Raw genomic sequence first — 7802 nt, 5'->3', positions numbered from 1 at the left:
AGAGGGAGATAGATAGAGAGAAAGAGAGAGAGAGAGGGGGGAGGGAGAGAGAGAGAGGGGGAGGGGGAGGGGAAGAGAGAGAGGGAGATAGAGAGAAGGAGATAGACAGGGGGAGAGAGAGAAAGGAAAGATGACAAAAGGTGGAAAAAGAGCGGGAAGGGAGGATAGTAAAGGGGAGAGGGAGAGAGAGAGAGAGAGAGAGAGAGAGAGAGAGAGAGAGAGAGAGAGAGAGGTAAAAAGAGATCCCTGTGCTTGGACACATCCTGGAGCTACGAATGCACCCCCCGCCCCTCTGAACCTCACAGTGTATTTAACCTCCCTTCATGTGGACTTTCTACTTTGCCTGCTATCTCTGCTTCCTCTGACCTCACACAGATCAATTCATGAAGAGCATACAGTCCAACTCAACAACTAACATCACAAACTACATAATACAAACCTGCACGTATTTTTTCTTTAAAAAACGTTTGCTATAAGTGTTGGCTTAGTTTTAGTTTTACACTAGAAAAAGTATAGAAGACCTGCACACTGGCAGAAAGATTTATTATCAAGATAATACTCAAAATTCAAGGCAAACGACTGCGTCAGTCATAGACCTTCACCAGCGTCCAGATCTAAAAAATGTGTAGAATATGATATTAATAAGAAAAACCCTGCTCTGTGTGTGTGTGTCTCTCACACTCTCTCACTCCCTCTCTCACTCCCTCTCTCTCTCTCTCTCTCTCTCTCTCTCCCTCTCTCTCTCTCTCTCTCTCTCTCTCTCTCTCACTCTGTCAGCACACCAGTGGTTTTGTGAAGAGCAGTTGTCACAGTCAGTTATCAGATCAGTAGACGGTCAAACGGAGGTCTGTGTTAGAGGCAGTCATCCCTAATGGATTAGCTTTCAGGAAAGCAGACTGAAGTGCTTATCAGCCTGTGCGTGCTTGTGTGTGCGTGCGCGCGTGTGTGTGTGTGTGTGTGTATGTGAGTGAATGTGCGAATGTGTGTGTTTGTATGTGTGTGTGTGTGTGTGTTTGTATGTGTGTGTGTGTGTGTGTGTGTGTGTGAGTGTGTGTGTGTATGTGTGTGTGTGTGTGTGTTTGTTTTGTGAGGGCACGTACATTCATGCGTGTAGGTGTTTTAGTCACCCGGAGTAGATTACTTATCAGCCTGTATGTGTGTGTGAGTGTGTGTATGCGTGCATGTGTGTGTTTGTATGCTTGGGTGCTTTATCTATTTCCTGACTTTAAGACCATCCCAAACTCAATGGAACAAGGGAAGTCCAGGAACTGCATCTGCTGTAAGAGGAAGTCTGTCACTCGCATTGTTCAAGAGAACCAAAAACATTGAAAAATTAAATCTCTTTTTGTATTTTAGAAAAAACCCCACCGCAGTGACCCTAGTAATGCCTAATGCTTTCTCAAAAGAATAACTAATTAGAAAAGAACAATGATAACTAAGATTTCAGGGGGGCTCCAGGTGGCTGTAAAGAGGCTTGTCTCCTAAAGCAAACCCATGAGCCCTGTGGCTGGGTGTTTGAGAGCCCCCTGTGGCTGGAGGTTAGGGTTAGGGTCATTCTATCCTCCGATATCAAACAAGGCGTCACATGAACTGGAGGAGATTTCAGTGGCAGCCTGTAGCTGTAGCCTGGTGGCTAAGGAGTTTCTCTGGGACCCCGGAAGGTTGGTGGTTGAAGTCCCAGTGTAGCCACTAAGCCAGACTGCTTAGTCTAATCAACTGTAAGTTGCTTTGGATGAAAGTAGGAGCTAAATAACCGTAATGTAATCATGTAAAGGAGTGCTCGGTCCTCCTGATGTCGACAGGAATGTTAGTTGCGGGAGGGTCAACAAGTTTGGCTGAGTGCGCGTTTGGGGAAAAAACAGGGATAAAATGCTTTTAAAAATTAAAGTAAAGAGAGAGTGGGGTTGGATTTTTGTGCTAGGATGTCATTACGTTTCTTAAAGGCCACATGATGAAATGAAACAAATCTCGATGGATTCTGACAGACGTCTGGTTTAAAGTGGTCTGACATCGCTTGTAGTTGTTCTGTTTATTCTTCCACTTTCGGAGACAGAGACATGGACTCGAACTGCTCGTGTCCTTGACGTGACTCATAATTAACTGCGAGTGTTTCTATCCTCAAACTGCACAGCTGGGCGAGTTCAGCCTTCACAAACACGAACCAACAAACTGTCCCTGTGCACAAAACAAATTCATATCTACACGTGTGTTTTCAGGGGAAAAGTAACTTTAGAGAAACGGACAGTCTAACTGTAAAACCCAGCCCTGATACTGATTTTTACTTTCATACCGAAAGTAGGGAATGTGTTTGGACAATGGGAGAAATGGGAATGGGGGATCGGGGCTGGAGAATTCCTCGTCACCCCCCAGGAACGTTTCGCCGTCCTGTGACGTCCGCAGGATGAGCACCATCTCGCCAGCGGTCTGCACTGAGTGCATGCTCCCTTTCTGACCACGTTCCTCCCAAACATCCGCCCAACACATGAGAGGTACACCAGAACTACCCCCCCCCCAAAAAAACCCCCAAAACAATAAAAACTCCCACTCTTCCAGACCAGACACCTGGAGTCTCTCTGCTGGTTTTAAAGGATGTTTAGGTAATGTTGTCCACTGCACACTAGTGTGTTGGGTTTGCACAAGGCAGGCTGAGATTAAATTGTCTTACCCCCCCCCCCCCAAAAGATTCCTCTTTTCCATCATCCAGCATCATGTCAGACAGTAATTCAGCCCTGGGGGGGCAGGGGGGCCAGGGTGGGGGGGGTCTCCTGTCAGTGTTCAGTGTTGAGGGGACCCAGGCCTGAACGCTATCCGGAGAGGGAGGGAGAGGGTCTTTATGCCGATTCAGCAGAAAAAAGCAACAAGTCTGGAATTCTTTTGGAGCGCTGCTTTGCCTCTTTATATGATCCGTCCCTTGATTGGGGGGAAAATGGGAAACCTGGGAATATTAACCTGGGAATAACAACATTCCGGAGTTCAAACAGCCCAATATCCTGGCTCGACGTTCCCGTTTTCCGAATCCTATGGAGCCAGGCCTGGCTGAGACGGGGTTACTGCGTTTCTTCCCTGCAGCTGCTATCAGATTTAAGAATATATACGTTGGCTCTTCAATAAAGGGTAAAAAAACTATTTGACAAAGAGCGAAAGAAGGCAAGCTTTTGAATGTTGAGAGCTGTATCGCTGTTTTTCCCGTGTTAATCATTTTCTCTGCTGGCATTAATCATTAGCATCAGTTTTTGTCAGCACATGCTTTCAGAGAGAGAGGAGAGAAAGAATGAGGGAGAGAGAAAGTGAGAGAGCAAGAGAAAGAGAGAGCAAGCGTTGGATGTGTATCTACAGTAGCAGAATATGTACTCACATTATCCATGTACAGTATTAAAACATGCATTGCTTTTACAGAGAGAGACAGAGAGAGAGAGCGAGACCATATTTATTTGTAATTCTCTGGGCTTTGTTGTGAAAGGGATGTATGTGAGACTGATCTGTCTGCCCCCCCCCCCCCCCCCATGCTCTACATGTGAGGGGTAATTAACGCCCCCCTACCCTTCTCCTCTGGAGGGGGGGCAAGGCCGGTTTCCTTTCTGGATTCCTGGAAAAGAGTCACACCCCCTCACACACACACACACACTCACACACATACACACACTTACACACACTTACACACACTCACACACATACACACACTTACACACACTCACACACATACACACACACACACACACACACACACACTCAAACTCACACTCACACACACTCACATACACACACACACACACACTCACGCACACACACTCACACACACTCACACACACACACACTCTCACACCCCCTCTCACACACACTTACACACACTCACACACACACACACACACACACACACTTACACACACACACACACACATTTACACCCCACTCACACACACACACACACACACACACACACACACTCTGGCAGTGAAAAGGCTGACTCGACGGCCATGGAGGTGTGTCTGGCGAGGTTGTCATGGAAACTGGCTTAGGCTGGCTTAAGCCACCGCTGCGGGTCTGCAGGTAGGTGCAGGTGCAGGTGGGGACTCCAGGTGTGAACCACACTGTGTGCACTGCCACGGAGGACTGGTCTACTGCATGGATGGGCTCTATGGTCTGGTAACTGTTAAGGCTCTGTTCCAGTGCGTGTATGGGCTCTATGGTCTGGTAACTGTTAAGGCACTGTTCTAGTGCATAGATGTGCTCTATGGTCTGGTAACTGTTAAGAGACTGTTCTAGTGCATAGATGTGCTCTATGGTCTGGTAACTGTTAAGGCTCTGTTCTAGTGCACAGATGGGCTCTATGGTCTGGTAACTGTTAAGGCACTGTTCTAGTGCATAGATGGGCTCTATGGTCTGGTATCTGTTAAGGCTCTGTTCTACTGCATGAATGGGCTCTATGGTCCTGGTATCTGTTAAGGCTCTGTTCTAGTGCATGGATGTGCTCTATGGTCTGGTATCTGTTAAGGCTCTGTTCTAGTGCGTGGATGGGCTCTATGGTCTGGTATCTGTTAAGGCTCTGTTCTAGTGCATGGATGTGCTCTATGGCCTGGTATCTGTTAAGGCTCTGTTCTAGTGCCTGGATGTGCTCTATGGTCTGGTATCTGTTAAGGCCCTGTTCTAGTGCCTGGAGGTGCTCTATGGTCTGCTCTCCCAAATTGCTAGCAGAGGCTGCAGCAGCCCACGCTGAAAACTGGGAACTCCAAATTAGGGAGGGAAAACGGAGACTGGTATTTGTGTGGAATGCGTGTGAAATAAGTCTCGTAATATATCAGCGTGTGATAATGTATGAGCCCCCCCAGCCACTGCTGGGTCCGTTTCTATCTGGAGAACCCTGTGACTCTGAAGTGAAATCGTAATTACGGACGACTGTTAGCAATCGCTTGTGTCCCGAGAGACAGAGACAGAGAGACAGAGAGACAGAGAGAGAGAGAGAGAGAGAGAGAGAGGGAGAGAGGGAGAGGGAGAGAGAGAGAGTTGTCACGAGATGCAGACGACACGCTCCAGCCCGGTTTTGCTGCTTTCTGACAGGACTTCTTCTCCTTTCTTTTCCCTGCTTAACTCAGCTCAAGCTTTACAAATAAAAACGGACTCTTTTTTCCCCCTCTTTTTAATTACTGAGAACCAGATGAGTCTCCAGCCACACCCCCGCCTAATCCGTGCAGATAAATGTTCTCATTCTCTCTCTCATTCCTTTTCTGTCATGTTTTATGCAGTGTGGAAAATCTTAGTTAATGGGTTCTGGAACTAGCTTTCCAAACTGTTTCCTTAACAACAGAGAGGAGGACCCCCCCCCTCCCCTTTGCCTCCCTACCCCCGCTGCCTTCCCTAGTCCAGCCCATTTTTGGCTGTTCCTACCCCCCTCCCAAGCTCTGAGAGAGGGATTGTATGACAGCTTTTCCTGCCGCTCTGCAGAGTGGAACCAGGAGGGAGAGAAAGAGAGAGAGAGGGAGAGAGAAAGAGAGAAACAGGGAGAGAGAGAGAGAGAAACAGAGCGAGCGAGAGGGGGAGGGAGAGAGGGAAACAGAAAGAGAGGGAAACAGAGAAACAAACAGCGAGAGAGAAACTCCTGTTACTCCGTTTCTTTCGCTCAAGAGGAAGTCTGCTCTACACGGACTCTCCAGGAGATCTTTCCTCTTTCCCCGCTGTTCCTGGGAATCTTCAGACACCGGGAACGAACGACCCCCCCCCGCCCTCCTCCACACTCCACACCAACCTCTGCCCCCCACCCCGGAGCCCCCCCCCCCCCCCGCAAAACTTCAGCGAGCTCTGGAAGCAAGCAAAGCAGGAAAGAGAGAGAGAGAGAGAGGAGCGCTGTTATTTCTTCTTCTTCTGTTTCCTCTCCTGGGACAGGTTTTGCGTGGTTATTTATCCGTGGAGGTGTGTTTATTTGGTGTCTGAGAGACTCTTGAGGAAAACCCTCCCGTGTGGACCGGGCTGGACTGGGCTGGGCTGGGTGTCTTTCTGACAGAATTCACTCTGGACCAGACCAGACAGAAACAGCCTCTGTCCATACACGGATACACTGCAATGCTGCTAGAATCAGGTGAGTGCGAGTGTGTGTGTGCGTGTCAGTGTGTGTGTTTGTGCCTGTGTGTGCGTGTCAGTGCGTGTGATCAGTGGTACAGTTAGTGCATCACAGAAAGCACCAAACTAAACTAAATCCAGAACTGTCAATCCATGCTTCTAAAATGTTTCACGTGGTAAAAACAGTGTGACCAATATCCAATCTGTCTTGTGCATGGGGTGTGTGAGTGAGTGAGTGAGTGAGTGTGTGTGTGTGTGAGTGTGTGTGTGTGTGTGTGTGTGTGAGTGTGTGTGTGAGAGAGCGTGTGTGTGTGTGTGTGTGTGTGTGTGTGTGTACCTGTGCGAGTGTGCCATCTTCCTGGGTGCCCTAACTGGGTTTCAGCAGAATGAAATTCTAAACTTATTAGACCACTGTTTTAGTTTTACAAATTGTCTGTAGAACAGAAGCTTTATAAAAATGAAATGAGAAATGACATCCGTGCAGCAACACATTTGGGAGCCTAAAGCAGTGGGTCTGATCCAAAGGGACACGGATATTTATTTCTGACAGTTGCACTTCTGTGCTGTACTCCCCGAAACGCTTTCCAGCAGATCCTGGCAGTAGGATTGTGATATACGGGTTGTTTCCTGAAAGCTGGTTTTTCTGTGCTGTAAATTACAGACATCTGACGGAAAGCACAGATCTTGTCCAGGGTTACCTGCTCCCCTCCAAACTTTTCGCCTGAAAAATAAAAATGAGAAACTGAAGGTGTGAGCACGTTTGGGGTTTTTCAGACGGTCATTTGGTCGGAGAAGGGCCATAAAACCCTGCACTCTCTCGCCTTCACACCCTCCAGTCCGGAGTTACGCAGAGTTCTTAGTTCCTGAGGAAAACTGAAGTAGTGCAGCTCACAGCCTGGTGAGGAGAAGGGTGTTTAAGCGTTCGGGGGGGGGGGGGGGGGGGGGCAAAGAAAACCAAACAGCGGCTTCAGTCATTCAGTCAGCTTCCTGCTCACCGCTCTGCCCCCCCCCCTCCCCCCCCCCGGACCCCGGACCCCAGTGATGCCAGCCAGCCCCCCCACACTGAGGAGTGAGTGTGTGTGTGTGTGTGTGTGTGTGTGTGTGAGAGAGTGAGTGTGTGAGAGTGTGAGAGAGAGGGAGTGAGAGAGTGAGAGAGAGGGAGTGAGAGTGGGAGTGAGAGAGAGAGTATGAGAGTGGGAGTGAGAGAGAGGGAGTGAGAGAGAGAGTGAGAGAGAGGGAGTGAGAGGGAGTGAGTGAGAGAGAGAGAGAGAGAGAGTGTTTTGGAGAGATCTCTCACTGTGTCCAGGTTTCTTCAGGCTGTGTAGGAGACGACAGATTTAGTGTTTCTCCCCCAGTGAGCAGCAATGGGAGAGGGGAAGGGACATTGGAACTCGCTCTCTCTTTCTCTTTCTCTCTATCCATCTCTTTCTCTCTCTTTCTCTCTGTCCATCTCTTTCTCTCTCTTTCTGTCTCCATCTCTCTCTCTATCCCCCTCTCTCTCTGTCTCTGCAGCTGTAGCTAAGGTCTGGCAGTGGTAAATCGGTTCACACTTTGCTGCAGTAAAAACTTTTTTTGCACCGAGGCAGAGCTGCCACGATCGCAGGATGTGGATGGGGGGGGGCAGAGGGGGGGCTGGGTTCATATCCGTCACGCTTAAAAAACGTGCAGGTCCCTGTTCATTAACACATAGGGGCACCAGCATCTAAACTGTACACACACACACACACACACACACACACATGCACTCACCC

The 7802-nt window shown here is 48.7% G+C and overlaps 1 protein-coding gene across 1 annotated transcript in view; it reads left to right on the top strand.

Moving 5' to 3' along the window:
• Nucleotides 1-5786: 5786 nt before the first annotated feature.
• eva1ba (eva-1 homolog Ba (C. elegans)) overlaps nt 5787-7802 on the top strand; it is a 26824-nt gene continuing 24808 nt past the window's right edge. Inside the window, exon 1 of the mRNA XM_061220679.1 lies at nt 5787-6070. The gene's annotated coding sequence lies outside the window, so the exon portion shown is untranslated. The remainder of the gene's footprint in view (nt 6071-7802) is intronic.

This window comes from Conger conger, chromosome 1, assembly GCF_963514075.1.
Source record: "Conger conger chromosome 1, fConCon1.1, whole genome shotgun sequence".
Classification (NCBI taxonomy): Eukaryota; Metazoa; Chordata; class Actinopteri; order Anguilliformes; family Congridae; genus Conger; species Conger conger.
This window is presented reverse-complemented; position numbering and strand designations above follow the sequence as displayed.